The sequence below is a fragment of the Paramormyrops kingsleyae genome, chromosome 4 (genome assembly GCF_048594095.1).
Source record: "Paramormyrops kingsleyae isolate MSU_618 chromosome 4, PKINGS_0.4, whole genome shotgun sequence".
Lineage (NCBI taxonomy): Eukaryota > Metazoa > Chordata > Actinopteri > Osteoglossiformes > Mormyridae > Paramormyrops > Paramormyrops kingsleyae.
The window spans coordinates 5804238-5817551 of record NC_132800.1 but is presented as its reverse complement, the minus strand read 5'-3'; the positions used below and the strand labels follow the sequence as shown (position 1 = coordinate 5817551).

General features: G+C 44.3%; 2 protein-coding genes and 1 long non-coding RNA gene across 8 annotated transcripts in view; 2 read left to right on the top strand and 1 right to left on the bottom strand.

Moving 5' to 3' along the window:
• Window positions 1-13314, top strand: part of LOC140588675 (polymeric immunoglobulin receptor-like) — a 233436-nt gene that overhangs the window by 148520 nt on the left and 71602 nt on the right. The window contains exon 1 of one of the 6 annotated variants that reach the window (XR_011989828.1): window positions 8262-13258. The exons of the other annotated variants lie outside the window; for them this stretch is intronic. The gene's annotated coding sequence lies outside the window, so the exon portion shown is untranslated. Of the gene's footprint in view, window positions 1-8261; window positions 13259-13314 lie in introns of those variants that run through there. 6 annotated transcript variants of the gene reach the window in all.
• Window positions 1-13314, top strand: part of LOC140588677 (polymeric immunoglobulin receptor-like) — a 76977-nt gene that overhangs the window by 60401 nt on the left and 3262 nt on the right. The window lies entirely within an intron of this gene.
• LOC140588680 (uncharacterized) lies at window positions 5792-7910 on the bottom strand. The gene is made up of 4 exons (XR_011989834.1): window positions 7651-7910; window positions 6660-7399; window positions 6526-6581; window positions 5792-6204 (listed from the first exon to the last, which is right to left on the bottom strand). It is a non-coding gene; the product is annotated as an uncharacterized lncRNA (long non-coding RNA).

Here is a 13314-nt window from a genome sequence, read left to right as displayed (position 1 = left end):
AGGTCTGTCATTAACATTGCGTGTTTAGAGTCTGCTTACCCTGTGTAGGATCACACATGCACATATCACAGGGCCTAAATTCCAGGTGGCCTGAGACAAGGCCGAGCCTGGTACGAGAGGCACCAAAGGGGGGTTACACACATAAACACACACACACAGATAACAAGGGAGGCCAGTACTCCAACTTTTATTGCCCTTGACTTGGCACACAACCCCCCTCCACATACACTCTGCCTTACATCTCACTCACCCAACAGACGAACACCCTAAAGGAAATTTCTTTTAAATTTGGCTTTTGTATACCCTATATATTGATTTACTCACAACTACTAGTCTCAATATACAGATAGGTTATGTTTGTATGTGTCCTTAGACAATCTCAGTGTTTTGTGTGCCACCCTTATAACCATGTTCACGGAGTATCACCTATTTCACCCCTTTGCACTTGAACACTTATATAAAGTTGAATAAATAAATAGGTATAGCTACCATTGTATGTATGTTCTCATGGTATACCAGAAGAATCTGGAAAGTGAGTGTAACCAATGTGTCCTAACTTTTAGAGAGTCTGCTTTGTTAACCCCCCCCCCCCCCCCTTCTCTTCCAACATTCCTTTGTGGTCCTTATCTGATCTTGGTGGACGGTTACCAAGTTTCTTTGTTTCTACCATGCTATGTTAAAAGAACTGAATTTAGGTGTATCTTATCCATTCTGGAGAAGATGAATTGGCATAAGCCACACCAAACAAAATATGTTGTTTCCAGATGTGCAACTTATATTGTTATTACCACAAACTAACGGCCACGCCTATCTATGGATAAGATGTGCTGTTTGTAATATGAATATTTGATGTAATATCTGCACAAAGTGTAACATCTGTTGAGGTGCAACCCAAAACACCTGTATCCTATACTGATGTGAATCAGTCACATAGATAAAATAATTAATTGTTTAATCAATTAATGCAGATGGTATGAGGTATGTACCTGTGAAGCTGGTATGGCATGTTTGGTGTCAAACTGATGGAAAATCACTCCTGATTCTAAATCTGGTCAGTGATTACCATAAAAGTGGATGTATCAAAAGTTATATGAAAATCATCAGTAAAGGGAGATTCAGTCGGGCCATAAATCCCAAAAGGACTGATACAGACCCCCTTCCGAAAGCCCGCCAAATGGATGGCCAGCCATTGGGCCAGGATTCGAATTCCTGGTCATCCCTATTCATGAACTTTACAGCATAAAATCCTGGCACCTCAGAACAAAGCAGCGTAGAGAACACCCAGCAGCCGTACAGAAAAGACCATCAGCCCGGGAGCAGAGAAGCCCACCAGAAACCCTCCGGTGAAGGCCCAGCTGAACAGAGAACAGCACCCAAGACAAAGCTTCACCAGGAGAGAGAATCCAAAGGGGCTCCACTCCACTGCTTCAAACACCGCGCCTTCCTGAGTGCCATCGGCTCAGCAGCTCTGCCATCAACTGCCAAGACCCCCCCCCCCCCACTCTTCAACCAAGTAAACCAACTTCCTTTCATTCTAACAACTTAAGCGGTTCTGTTAACCTGCTATAAGACTTTAGGGTCGTGTTTCCACAAACTGTGCTTGCTTTGCAGAACAGTATTTCCCATTTAAGGTTACTCATTTAAATCCGGTCATTGCATTTTCATAATTACATTGTTTGTTTTATTCCGTTATTTTGTGTTTGTTGTTTGTGTTAGGTGTAATGTCTGTCTTATGTTAGTTGTAGTGTTAGCTAGGAATAAATGCATGTCTTTTACACAACTTTAGCCTCCGTCATTGAGTGTCTCATAATAAGTTCCTGCCTTTGTGCGATCTTGCTACACGCTCTGAACCTCAAACTCGCCTGAAACATCGCGAGACTCTCTCTCATCAGCCGTGAGGGGGGGCTCCGCTACCAATTGTTTACATTACCTGGTGATGCAGCTCGGTGGACGAGCCTTCTAACCCAGGTTACTAAGCGATACTGGTAATTAGTGAATCCCATTTAAGTCTCACATTAACAGACTCACGGGGATAACGCAATCGAGTTTGGAGGAGCCGACCATTCGGCATAACAATTGATTAATAATCAGCATTAAATAATAATTAATTAAACTTTAATTAATTCAAACATATTGGTGGAGATATTAAAATTTACCTGAGCTAATAATTCCTACACCTGAATAAACCCTGTTTTCGAGTATTCCCGGCTCCCTTCGCCTGCTTCCCCGTCCCGAAACAACAGTAAAACTTGGTTAAAATAATCAGATTTATTAAATAAAACTCAGAGGTGAGGTTCTTGTCATGGTTAACAAAACCAAACAGGACATTTTCCCATTTCAGTGCAAAATCAGGGTAAATAAGGTCTGCAGTATATCTGGACAGTTTACTCCAAAGTAACTTAGTATTATGGGCACATCCAAAACAATTGCACAAGCGTTTCTCTTTGATCCCCACAAAAGGTGCAGTTAACATCAAAACATCAAACAACTTTTTCCAATATTTGTTCCAACTACATTGCCGAAAACCATGAGAGTCAGATTTGTCTTAAAGCCTCTAAATAATGAAATGACACCTGTAGGGATGGCATCAAAAACAACAGAGAAATCCTTGGGGGTGACAGGGATACCATATTCTCTGAGAAATTCAGAATAGGAATAAAGTTGGCCATCTTATCTGGCTTAAATAATTGGCTTAGCAAAACAATATTATTTTCAAACCATTGTTTTAAAAAATTGATCTATTTTTAAACAAAATATGCTTATTGTATCATATATAAAACCTATGAGGGCTAAATTTGTGATTGTAGATCATTGACCAAGCCAATAGCATTTGTTTTTTGAACAAAGCAAAGTTTGAGAGGAATTTTGTCAATATTATAGTTGCACATTAAAATAAAGTTGAGACCACCTAGTGACAAAAAAATTTGATGTGGAATCGCCATATGATGTGAAATAAAGTGCTATAGCGACGACGGATACCTAAGAAATCGCCTAATCCAATTTATTTCAAATGTGTAATTCAAAGTGGAAAAATCCAGAAAATCAAGGCCGCCCTTACAGTACTCATTCATTATGACTGACTTCCTCACAAAGTGAGTGGCGTTTTTCCATACAAAGTCGAACAAAATCTTGTCTATGGCTCTACACTCAATGAGAGAGCAGCATGTGTTAATCTAGAGATCCTTCCCTCTGCTTTAGAAAGCAAGATTCTGCTCCTTAAAGGCAAATCTCGAAGAAGACATTGATTTATTTTTCAATAATTGGAGAAAAATTTACTAAATATCTGTGCTGTTTGTCTATAGTGACTCCTAAATAGACTACAGTGTTTTTAATGGGAATATTTACAATCGATTCAACATTGCAGTCTTTAATAGCTAACAGTTCACACTTCTTCAGATTCAAATGAAGTCCAGAAGCCTTAGAAACAAGTCCATAAGGGTAATAGCTAAAGGACCATGTCTGTCTCTCACATAAGCAAAAAGCGGTCATGACGACAAAACGTGACTGGGCGGAGCATCACTGATGGAAGAGCGCAGCGTCCTCTCTCAAGGGAACAGCACCCCTTTTTATGCAGCTGCACACCCAATTACCGATGGCAGGAACGGGAACAATTAACCACTGCCGTCACTGCAATGTCCTGCAACACAACACAGTTACAGAGCAAAGCACTGCAAATACACTGAGATGTCACATTGCATAAAACAGCTATCAGTCACATGAATGACACAGGAAACCAAGCAAGCAGAAGACTTTAATAATTTTCATTTTACACCTGAACTTTCATGTTCTCCCCGATTCATCATGGGGTTTCTTCCAGGTTCTCTGGTTTCCTCCTATAGTCCACAAACATGCTGAGGTGAATTGGAGTTACCATATTGCCCGTAGGTGTGCATGTGTGTGTGAATGGTGTGTTTGCCCTGCGAGAGGTAGGTGCCCCGTCCTGGGTAATTCCTTGCCTTACGCCCATAGCTTCCGTGATAGGCTCTGGACCCCGACAACCCTGCACAGGACAAATGGGTATAGAAGATGGATGGATGGATGGACAGACAGATGGATGTAGGGACAATACTAATAGATATTAACTATAATTCATGAAATCATCTTTGCTCCTGCTGAAATTTTTATTTTAATGAGTCTGTGCTTTGATAGTTTACTTTATGCTGCACAGAGGAATAATAATGGAATGACTTGCTGATGTGCTAAACATTCAGCCCTGTGGTTTTGTCACTTCCTGTGTAAAGTGTCCACTCCCCTTTCACTCTACCTGCTGTGTGTGAGAATAGAAACGACAGAGACAGTGAAGGTACAGAGAATGAGGAAGTGATTGTCACTCTCCACAGATCTGGGCTCAGTGACACACACACGTATGGATCCTCTGATGTTCCTGTTTCTTCTCATTGCTGGGCGCACAGGTGAGTGTCACTCATTACAGTGGAACTGAGTAGAGATCTCTCTACGTCAGAAGAAATTGCTGTATGTAGACTGTGAAAAGATTTGCAAACGGCTGCTTCTATTAACATTGCCTTGAAAATTGCAAATAGTATTTGCATTCTTGCAGGTGTTTATAACAAAACATTTTGTATATATTTTAAAACAAAAAAATTTGAGCCTGCAAACGTAATCACTTGATATAGTTACTTTGCATTATTTGTATTTATTAATGATTGTAATATTTCTCCAGAATTCTAAACTACCATGAATCAGGATTTTGATATTATAATATCCAAATATACTGCGTGATACTGTAACGTCTCCCTTTTGTCCAAGCAGTACAAAGACTCTGTCAGTGTAGATAATCTGTCCTTGTCTCTTGCACCCTTTGCTTTTCTGTGAGGCCGGTGATTGATCTTACTGGGGTCCTTTCAGCTGCACAGCTGGTTCTTTTTCTAACTTTGCCCGGTGTTGCACTATGGGAGTCGCTTTGGGTGTGACCAACTATGGAATGATTTCGCCAGTCAGAGGGGGGGCATCTGTGCTGGATTTCTAAATAAAACAGCTCCAGACTTCTTCTTGAACTTGCAAAATCAATTGACTTTATTATAACGTAACAAAGTTGGTCTGCAGACCACCCGTCTCAGGATACATGTTAGCAGCCTTTATGTTAATAGGCAGCACGGTGTGGCTCCACACCAACTCTGTCCCCTGATATATAAGCGTATACAGTGGCAAGAAAAAGTATGTGAACCTTTTGGAATTTCATGGTTTTCTGCATTAATTTGTTATAAAATGTGATCTGGGGGCTGACAATACTGGCTTAATTTTTCCAAATTTGGTTCCACAAACTAGGCTAACCTGAAGCTCCGCTTAGTAACTATGTCAACATATGCTCTTGGACAAGCCTGCTCCGTGGCAGGTTAGCTGTGAAGCTTAGCTTAGCTTGATGAATATGATTGGACAAGCCATGTGATGTCACAGCACGACATTCTGCGGGGCTGGGATTATTCGGCTGCTGTTCTCTCCCTCTCACACACATCGACCCTCCAATATAAAATTATTACAGATTACATGCAGGCGATTCCAATTATTCAGAAAGTATAAAATGACAAGTAGTGCATTGAAGGCTTTTACATGGATAACCATGGCGTGCCAGTTTATTCATAATCCAGTTGATGTGGGAGCGCGGGTCATTCATAGAGCTTTAAGGCAACAGGTTCCACAAGTACTTTGACCCAGAATAGACCTGTTGCATTTTCCGGATGATTATTTATACGAGCGCTATAGATTTAGTAGACGAAGTATTACATATTTGTGTCAGTTATTGGAACCTTACATTTCTTAGATCAGACTCTAAAGCCCTTACGGTTGCACAGTCTATGTGTATCGCTTTGTGTTATTTTGCCAGTAGTTCATTTCTGTACAGTGTGGGGGATGCTGAACATTTAAGCAAAGCTACAGTGTGCCGTGAAATCAGGAAGGTTTACGTTGCATTAAAGTCCTTTTTAAATATATTCATTACCTTTCCTGGCCACCTAGGAATTCTTGGCATTAAGGAAACTTCCTTTGGAATTAATGGTGCCAAATCTTTAAAGATCTACTCATTTACAACACATAAATCATTACCTGTACACAGCAAATACTGCATGGGTTTAGAAGGAAGAAACAAATGTTATTCACTGCAAAATATTTTCAAGTTCATACGGCTAGCATTTCAGAGCAAACAGAAATTGTTTCCTCATCCTCCTGTGTCGTGGATAGCCCTGCGATCTGCAAAAAGGGAACATTTGTTAGTTATATTTACCATGGCCACAATGCAATCAAATTCAACTTATATTTGTCACATACAAAGTACGACATGCAGTGGTATGCTTACTGCTGTACAATGACCATAAGTATTAACGGTACAACTAAAAATTAAACTATTTCCATTAGAAGCGGGACTTAACTTACATAATTAACTTAAGTGAACAAAAACCACAATACATGACAGAATTAGCAGCAGATGAAGGCATTGGACTGATAAACATTAAATATAAAACCCACAGTTATTGCAGTGTATTAAAGTATATGATGAAATACAATACTCACAACAGGTTCTAATGACTGTGGTTCAGGATCCAAGAGGGTCAAGACACCATCCACTACTGTAATGCATTAGAATATTTAAGACATTTAACAGAAAGCAAGGCAGAGAGTGGAAACAGAGTAAAGACCTACCATACCTTTAACATAAGATTGCACATGACTGGAAGGAACAACGTCTGAGGTTGTTCCTCCCTCAATCCCCTCAATAATAGGCCGTGTACGGTTCTGTGCAAGGGCCATCACCTCGGCTGGGGTACAGGCTGCTGGAGGTGGGCCATCACCTCGGCTGGGGTACAGGCTGCTGGAGGTGGGCCATCACCTCGGCTGGGGTACAGGCTGCTGGAGGTGGGCCATCACCTCTGCTGGGGTACAGGCTGCTGGAGGTGGGCCATCACCTCTGCTAGGGTACAGGCTGCTGGAGGTGGGCCATCACCTCGGCTGGGGTACAGGCTGCTGGAGGTGGGCCATCACCTCGGCTGGGGTACAGGCTGCTGGAGGTGGGCCATCACCTCGGCTGGGGTACAGGCTGCTGGAGGTGGGCCATCACCTCGGCTTGGGTACAGGCTGCTGGAGGTGGGCCATCACCTCGGCTTGGGTACAGGCTGCTGGAGGTGGGCCATCACCTCGGCTTGGGTACAGGCTGCTGGAGGTGGGCCATCACCTCGGCTGGGGTACAGGCTGCTGGAGATGGGCCCCCACCGGTTGCAGCAGCCGCAGCTCTCTTTTTGGTGGCTAAATTATACAATGCAATGTGGGCTTTAAATTAATTATTTAAAAATGTAGTTCTAATTAGATTTACTTCTTACCATTCTGAAGAATATTTTTGTATTTAATCTTCACTTGCTGCCAGGACCTTTTCGTTCCACTCATGTTGCTCCTGAAACCAAGCATTTTTAATAATTACAATTATATATCACTTTTTGTCTAAGATGGACCCATATAATTAACACGCTGTCCTGTTTATAAATGTGTTAATAGCCTTAAAGTACCTTACAACTAGTAACAAAATACATATGTAAAAGGAAATATTATTGTGACTATACATTTTGAAGGCTTGAAACTGTTCTCATTTAGTTGTTAAATATTTTTACATCCTTAACACAAAGGTTACTTAAATCATGTTCTTACGCATTTAACCTGTCAGCTATTTTCTGCCATGCAGCCTCATGAGATTTGATGATGCAGCTCGTGTTCCCCTTTCTGCTTATTATATCTTTGTAGTCCTCATAGGCTTGCAGTAATAATTCTTGCTCCGCCTGAGGAAGAAACGCAGCTCGTTCCTTTCCTTCCATTCTTACTTATCCAGCATCGATTAACAAGGCTGCCTTTTATATCGCGCGGACGCGCACGAGACTTGCTTGTCAAGCTTGGCTTGAATAAGCAGAAATTAAATACACCTGAATTTTTTTCGTGGAACTCAATGAGCCTGAAGTGAACTGTTATGCTAACTCAAGTGAGGCTATTACAAGTAATCCTCGATTTTATAAGCTCTCTTCGTGGAACAGCTCCCTGATCTTCATCTAAGTCAAAGATATTGACAAATATAATGTGGGTATAGTAATGACACAAAAGATTCTGATCTTTCATGTCTTTATGGTTGAGAACAACGATAAAAAAACTCATAGTGCTACTGGAAAAAGTAAGTGAACCCTTGGAATTAATAAATGGTTGACCCCCACCCCCCAGCAGCAACAAGCTCAACCAGGCGCTTCCTGGAGCTGTGAATCAGACCTACACATCATTCAGGAGCAATTTTGGCCCATTCTTCCTGACAGAACTGCTTTAGTTCTGTCATATTCTTTGGACGTCTTGTGTGTATGGCTCTCTTCAAGTCGTCCCTTACCATCTCTACTGGGTTGAGGTCTGGGCTCTGACTTGGCCACTCCAAAAGGCGGATTTTGTTTTTCTGATGCCATTCTCTTGTGGACTTGCTCCGGTGTTTTGGGTCATTATCCTGTTGCATCACCCAGCTCAGCTGATGTACAGATATTCTCACATTATCCTGAAGAAGTTGTTGATACACTTGGGAGTTCATCTTCCCCTCAGTGACTGCAAGCTGTCCAGGCCCTGATGCAGCAAAGCAGGTTCAAATCATGTTGTTTCCTCCACCATACTTTACGGTTGGGATGATGTTTTCATGATGATAGATGTAGTGCTGCTTGTTCTTTCCAAACAGTTCAGTCTTAGTTTCATCAGTCCACAAAACATTTTGCCAATACTGTGGTGGAGTGTCAATGTGCTTTTTCGCAAACTTCAGGCATGCAGCAATGTTCTCGTTAGTAATCAGCAGCTTCCTTTGTGGTGTCCTGGCATAGACACCCTTCTTCTTCAGTGTTATGTACAGTACACTCATGAACACAGATGTTAGCCAGTTCCAATGACGCCTTCAAATCTTTAGTTGTCACTTTGGGTTCTTTCTTTACCTAATTGATGAGTCTTCGTTGTGCTCTTGGGGTCATCTTGACTGGCCACCCACTTCTTGGTAGAGTAGCCACAGTCCCAAAGTGCCTCTATTTATAGATCATTTACCTAACTGTTGACTGGTGAATTTCTGAAGTCTTTGAAATCACTTTGTAACCCTTTCCAGTTTTATGGAAATCAAGAATTCTTCATTGTAGATCCTCTGAAAGCTCTTTTTGGCGAGGCATGGCTCACATAAGCGTATTCTTCTTGTGCGGAGCAAACTCAAAAAGTTTGAATGGTTTTTATCACTTAAAGTAGCCAAACACCGAACGTGACAGAATGACAGATCTCCAAGAAGACTCACTTCCGCGAGCGAGAAACAATGCCTTGGTTTGCTCCAAGAGGTGATATTCTGGCTAAACCAGCCCAAGGTTCGAGAGGACCCCGTGGCCCTGGAATTAGCCAGCCAGAGCGGGACCCTCCTAAGCGAGATGCCTCCACCCAGGAACCCGCACCTCATGGAGGAGGTGCACGAAAACCTCCGGCAGCTGGTGGAGCGCGTGACTGAGGGAAGGACCCAGCCAGTCATGCTGCACATGGCAGAGGTTGCTGAGCTGCCGTCCATCCTCCCAGAGAAGGCTCAACCTCCGCTTACAGCCGCCAACCGGAGAAAAAAGAAGAAGCGAAAAGGGGGGAGACCAGCGGAAGCCCCAATGATCTTCCTGGGGGCCTGCTCTCTCTCCGCAGGGCTCACCCCGGGCACGCTCGTACAGGTGCCCAAAGCCCGCATTGCTACCACAGAGCTGCTGCCGCTAGCAGTTTACAACTTCAGGGAGGCATGCCTGGCTAATAAGGGGGCCAGGGCAGTATGGGATGCTATCCCGTGGGTCCAAAAGGGTTCTTAAAGGGGCAACACCTGCTCTAATGGCGCCAAACCTGGCGGCAATAATTGATGTCCCTGTTCTGCCCGTCGTTCCTCCTGACCTGCCTGTTCTACCCGAGCCTCTCCTGCCTGTGCTGCCCGAGCCTGACCTGCCAGTCCCGAAGGTCCTTAAAGGGGCCATGCCTGCTGCTGAGGTGCAGACCCCTGCAGCGCCCCCTTTGGTTCCTGTGCTGACGGTTTCTGCTGCTCCACCCGAGGTCCCGGCACCGCCTGCTGCTCCGCCCGCACCCGAGGCTCCAGCCCCGGCTCCGCCCACGCCCGACGTTCCACCTCCTGCTCCAACCGAGGTTCCTCTGCCTCCACCTCCTGCTCCACCCATCCAGGTTCCTCTGGATCCACCTCCTGCTCCACCCATCCAGGTTCCTCTGGATCCACCTCCTGCTCCACCCATCCAGATTCCTCTGCCTCCACCTCCTGTTCCACCCATCTAGGTTTCTGTCCCAGCTCCCGTAATGCCAGTCCCAGTCCCTGAGGAGGTCTTGGACTGTCTGACCACCGCTCCTTCTCCCTTGGAGGAGGAGGAGCTTGAGTGGGACCCCTCAGGGACCTCCCTGATGGCCCCACTGGACCCCTTTAGGGGACTAACCCCTCCACCATCGCCCAAGTGTGGTGTATCCTGGCCAAGTCCCCACCTGTCGGTGTCCCGAAAGGGGAGGGAACACCTACGCAGGGGTCCCACCCACCCTGCCCCTTGGTTTGCCCTCCATGTCCCTGGTTGTGGCTTCGGGGGCGCCTGCGGGTCCTCCGTCTCCTGCTCGGCGGTCACCTGCGGGTCTCCATTCGTAGACTAGTCAGCCGCCATCGGCCCTGCCTCCGAAGCCTCGTCGGTCGCCTGCGGGTTACCCCGCTTTGACTCGTCGTTCACCTGCAGGTCCCCCCCTCTAGTTCGTCGGTGGATGGTGCCTCCACCTGCTGTGGCTGCACCGTCGCCTGCTGCGGCCCCTCCCTCCTTGCCTTTGCCGGGGCCCCATCCGACTTCCTCCTCGCCTCCCCTGGTGCCCCCTCTGGCTTCCTCCGCGCTCCCTCCGAGGTCCCCTCCTGCTTCAGTCCCACGTTCGCCTGCTGCTCCGGCGGCTGCCGCCTTCCACCCGCTGGGGTTCCCTCGGGCCCCCCGTTGTCTACCGTCTTCTGTTTTTCCATCTCCTTCCTTCGTCCCTCCTATGTCTGCTCCTCGTCCCTCATTGTCTCCTCTGTTCAATCCTGGTTCTTTTGCTCCTCCGTTCTCTATGCCCTCTGTATCTCCTTTCCTGGTCTGCCTGTCTGCGTTTCCTGTTTTGTGTCAGGTCCTGTCTTACTTCCTGTCCCTGTGCCTGTTCTGTGTGTCTGTTCTGTTCCCGGTCTCCCATTAATGGTCTTCGGTTTTGTCTTCCAAGTTCTGTGTCCCCGGTCCCATCTTGTCTGTCGCCTCCTCTGAGGTGCCAATATGTGATAACATGGTTCTTAATAACGAGATATCACATTAAAGGACTCACGCTTGTTGTTTATTCACATGCACGTAGCTTCCATGCTCGACATGTCAGTACACTCTGTAGATGCAACTTATTAGGACAACTCTGTAGGTTAATTATTCCCCTAGGGGAGCAGCGGTGGTACTACAAGTACTATTTTAAACAAATCAGTCAGGATACCACAGTAATGTCACTAAGCACTTTTTTACTTGCCACTTTTTCAACATTTAGTTCACTTTAATTACATTTAGCTAGAAATAAACAGTGTTAAAGATCATCACAACTTTTAGCTATGTTTAATATTTGAAACATTACTTACTATTTGTAAACATAAATAATATGTTTATAAGTACATATTAAACGTAAATGTTAAATATAAATGTTTAAATATAAATGACCTGCTCGTACGATCTCATAATAGTGTCTATTCCTGATTGTATTCAGCTGTTTGACGTTATTTCTGGCTTGTCCTGTGTATATCAGTCGGCGTCTCCATCCAATTCCCAGATCTGTCATTAACGTAACGTCTCGTGTTGTTGCCTGTCTGTCCCGAATAAACCCTGTCCTTTGGATCTTCGTTCACCTGATTACTTATTTGCCCTGTCCTACCTGGTCGCCGAACACTGAATGTGACAAATGTAAATGTTAAATGTAAATATACATATAAATGTTAAATATAAATATTAGATTTCAATATAAATCCTTATGTTAGATCTAAATGTTAAATGTAAATGTTAAATATTAAATATAAATTTTGAGAACATATGCAAATTACCCACGCCCATCTGACTTGTTTACATGGAAATGGCTGATAACGAATAAAGTGCGCTAAGTGCCTTACGGTGATGCAGGACAACATAACGAATTCTGCTCGTTCACAGGCAATAGAACGTGAGGTTTTGGCAGGTGTTTGCGCTGCACTAGGAAGCCCTTCCCAAGATCCAACACACATTTGTTTGTGTCTTTCCCTTGTTTTGTACCAAAATGACAGTCTTTGTCTTATATCTATCCCCACTGTTCTGTTAAACAGTAATTAGAGTGATAGTTGTCCAGATTCTGTTGGGTCTCTTTGGCTCCATAGGATAACCTGGGATTTTAGAATCATCGACCTGCCACTCAGTCACTGTCCGGCCCTTTGCCACCAAACTCCACAAGTTACCTCAGTACAGGTACAAAGAAATGGACCCACACTCATCTATTCCCCCTTATCCCTCATCCCTCCATCTTTGGCCATGCCTCCAAGCATGCATAGGAAGCCACTCACCATTTTATCATTTTTTTATCCCTCCATCCTCCCATTGACTCCCATTATTTTTTCAGAGGCTCTTACCACTCAGACACTGAACATGCCACAGACACCAAACTGCATCTGCAGCCTCAGGCCAAGTCAGTGACTCCTCACTGCAGGCCAAATGGTCCCTGCACTCATCTTTTTGTCATTCCTTTAGTTTTTGCTGCAGGGCAATCACACTCACATTTTCTTCAGGAAATGCACTTTTCTAGTTCTTTCTGAGACGCCTGATCAAAGTCTTGCACAAATTCAAAATATACTGTAGTTTATTAGAGATCAGAGATTCCATGATGCTGAAAATGTGAATTTGGTTGATTATTTTCCCTGCAGGTGCTGACAGTGTGCAAACACTGAGACAAGTGCCTGTACAGATTGGAGGATCTGTCACCATCCCGTGTTTCTATATAGACAGATATAAAACACACGTGAAATACTGGTGCAAAGGGAGAGACTGGAGTTCATGTACTCCCATAGTACACAGTGACTCTCCACAGGAGGGTAAAGTGTCAATCAGAGATGATCCTGACCAGCGAGTCTTCACTCTGACCATCAACAATCTGACAGTTGAGGATTTTGATAAGTATTGGTGTCGTGTGAAGATCAGTGGAGCTTCAGATGTTGGAGATTGGGTTTACCTCTCAGTCTCTGATGGTAAGATGTCTGTACTACAGACTGTAGTCAGTGAGATAAATATTTTATAACTGTCT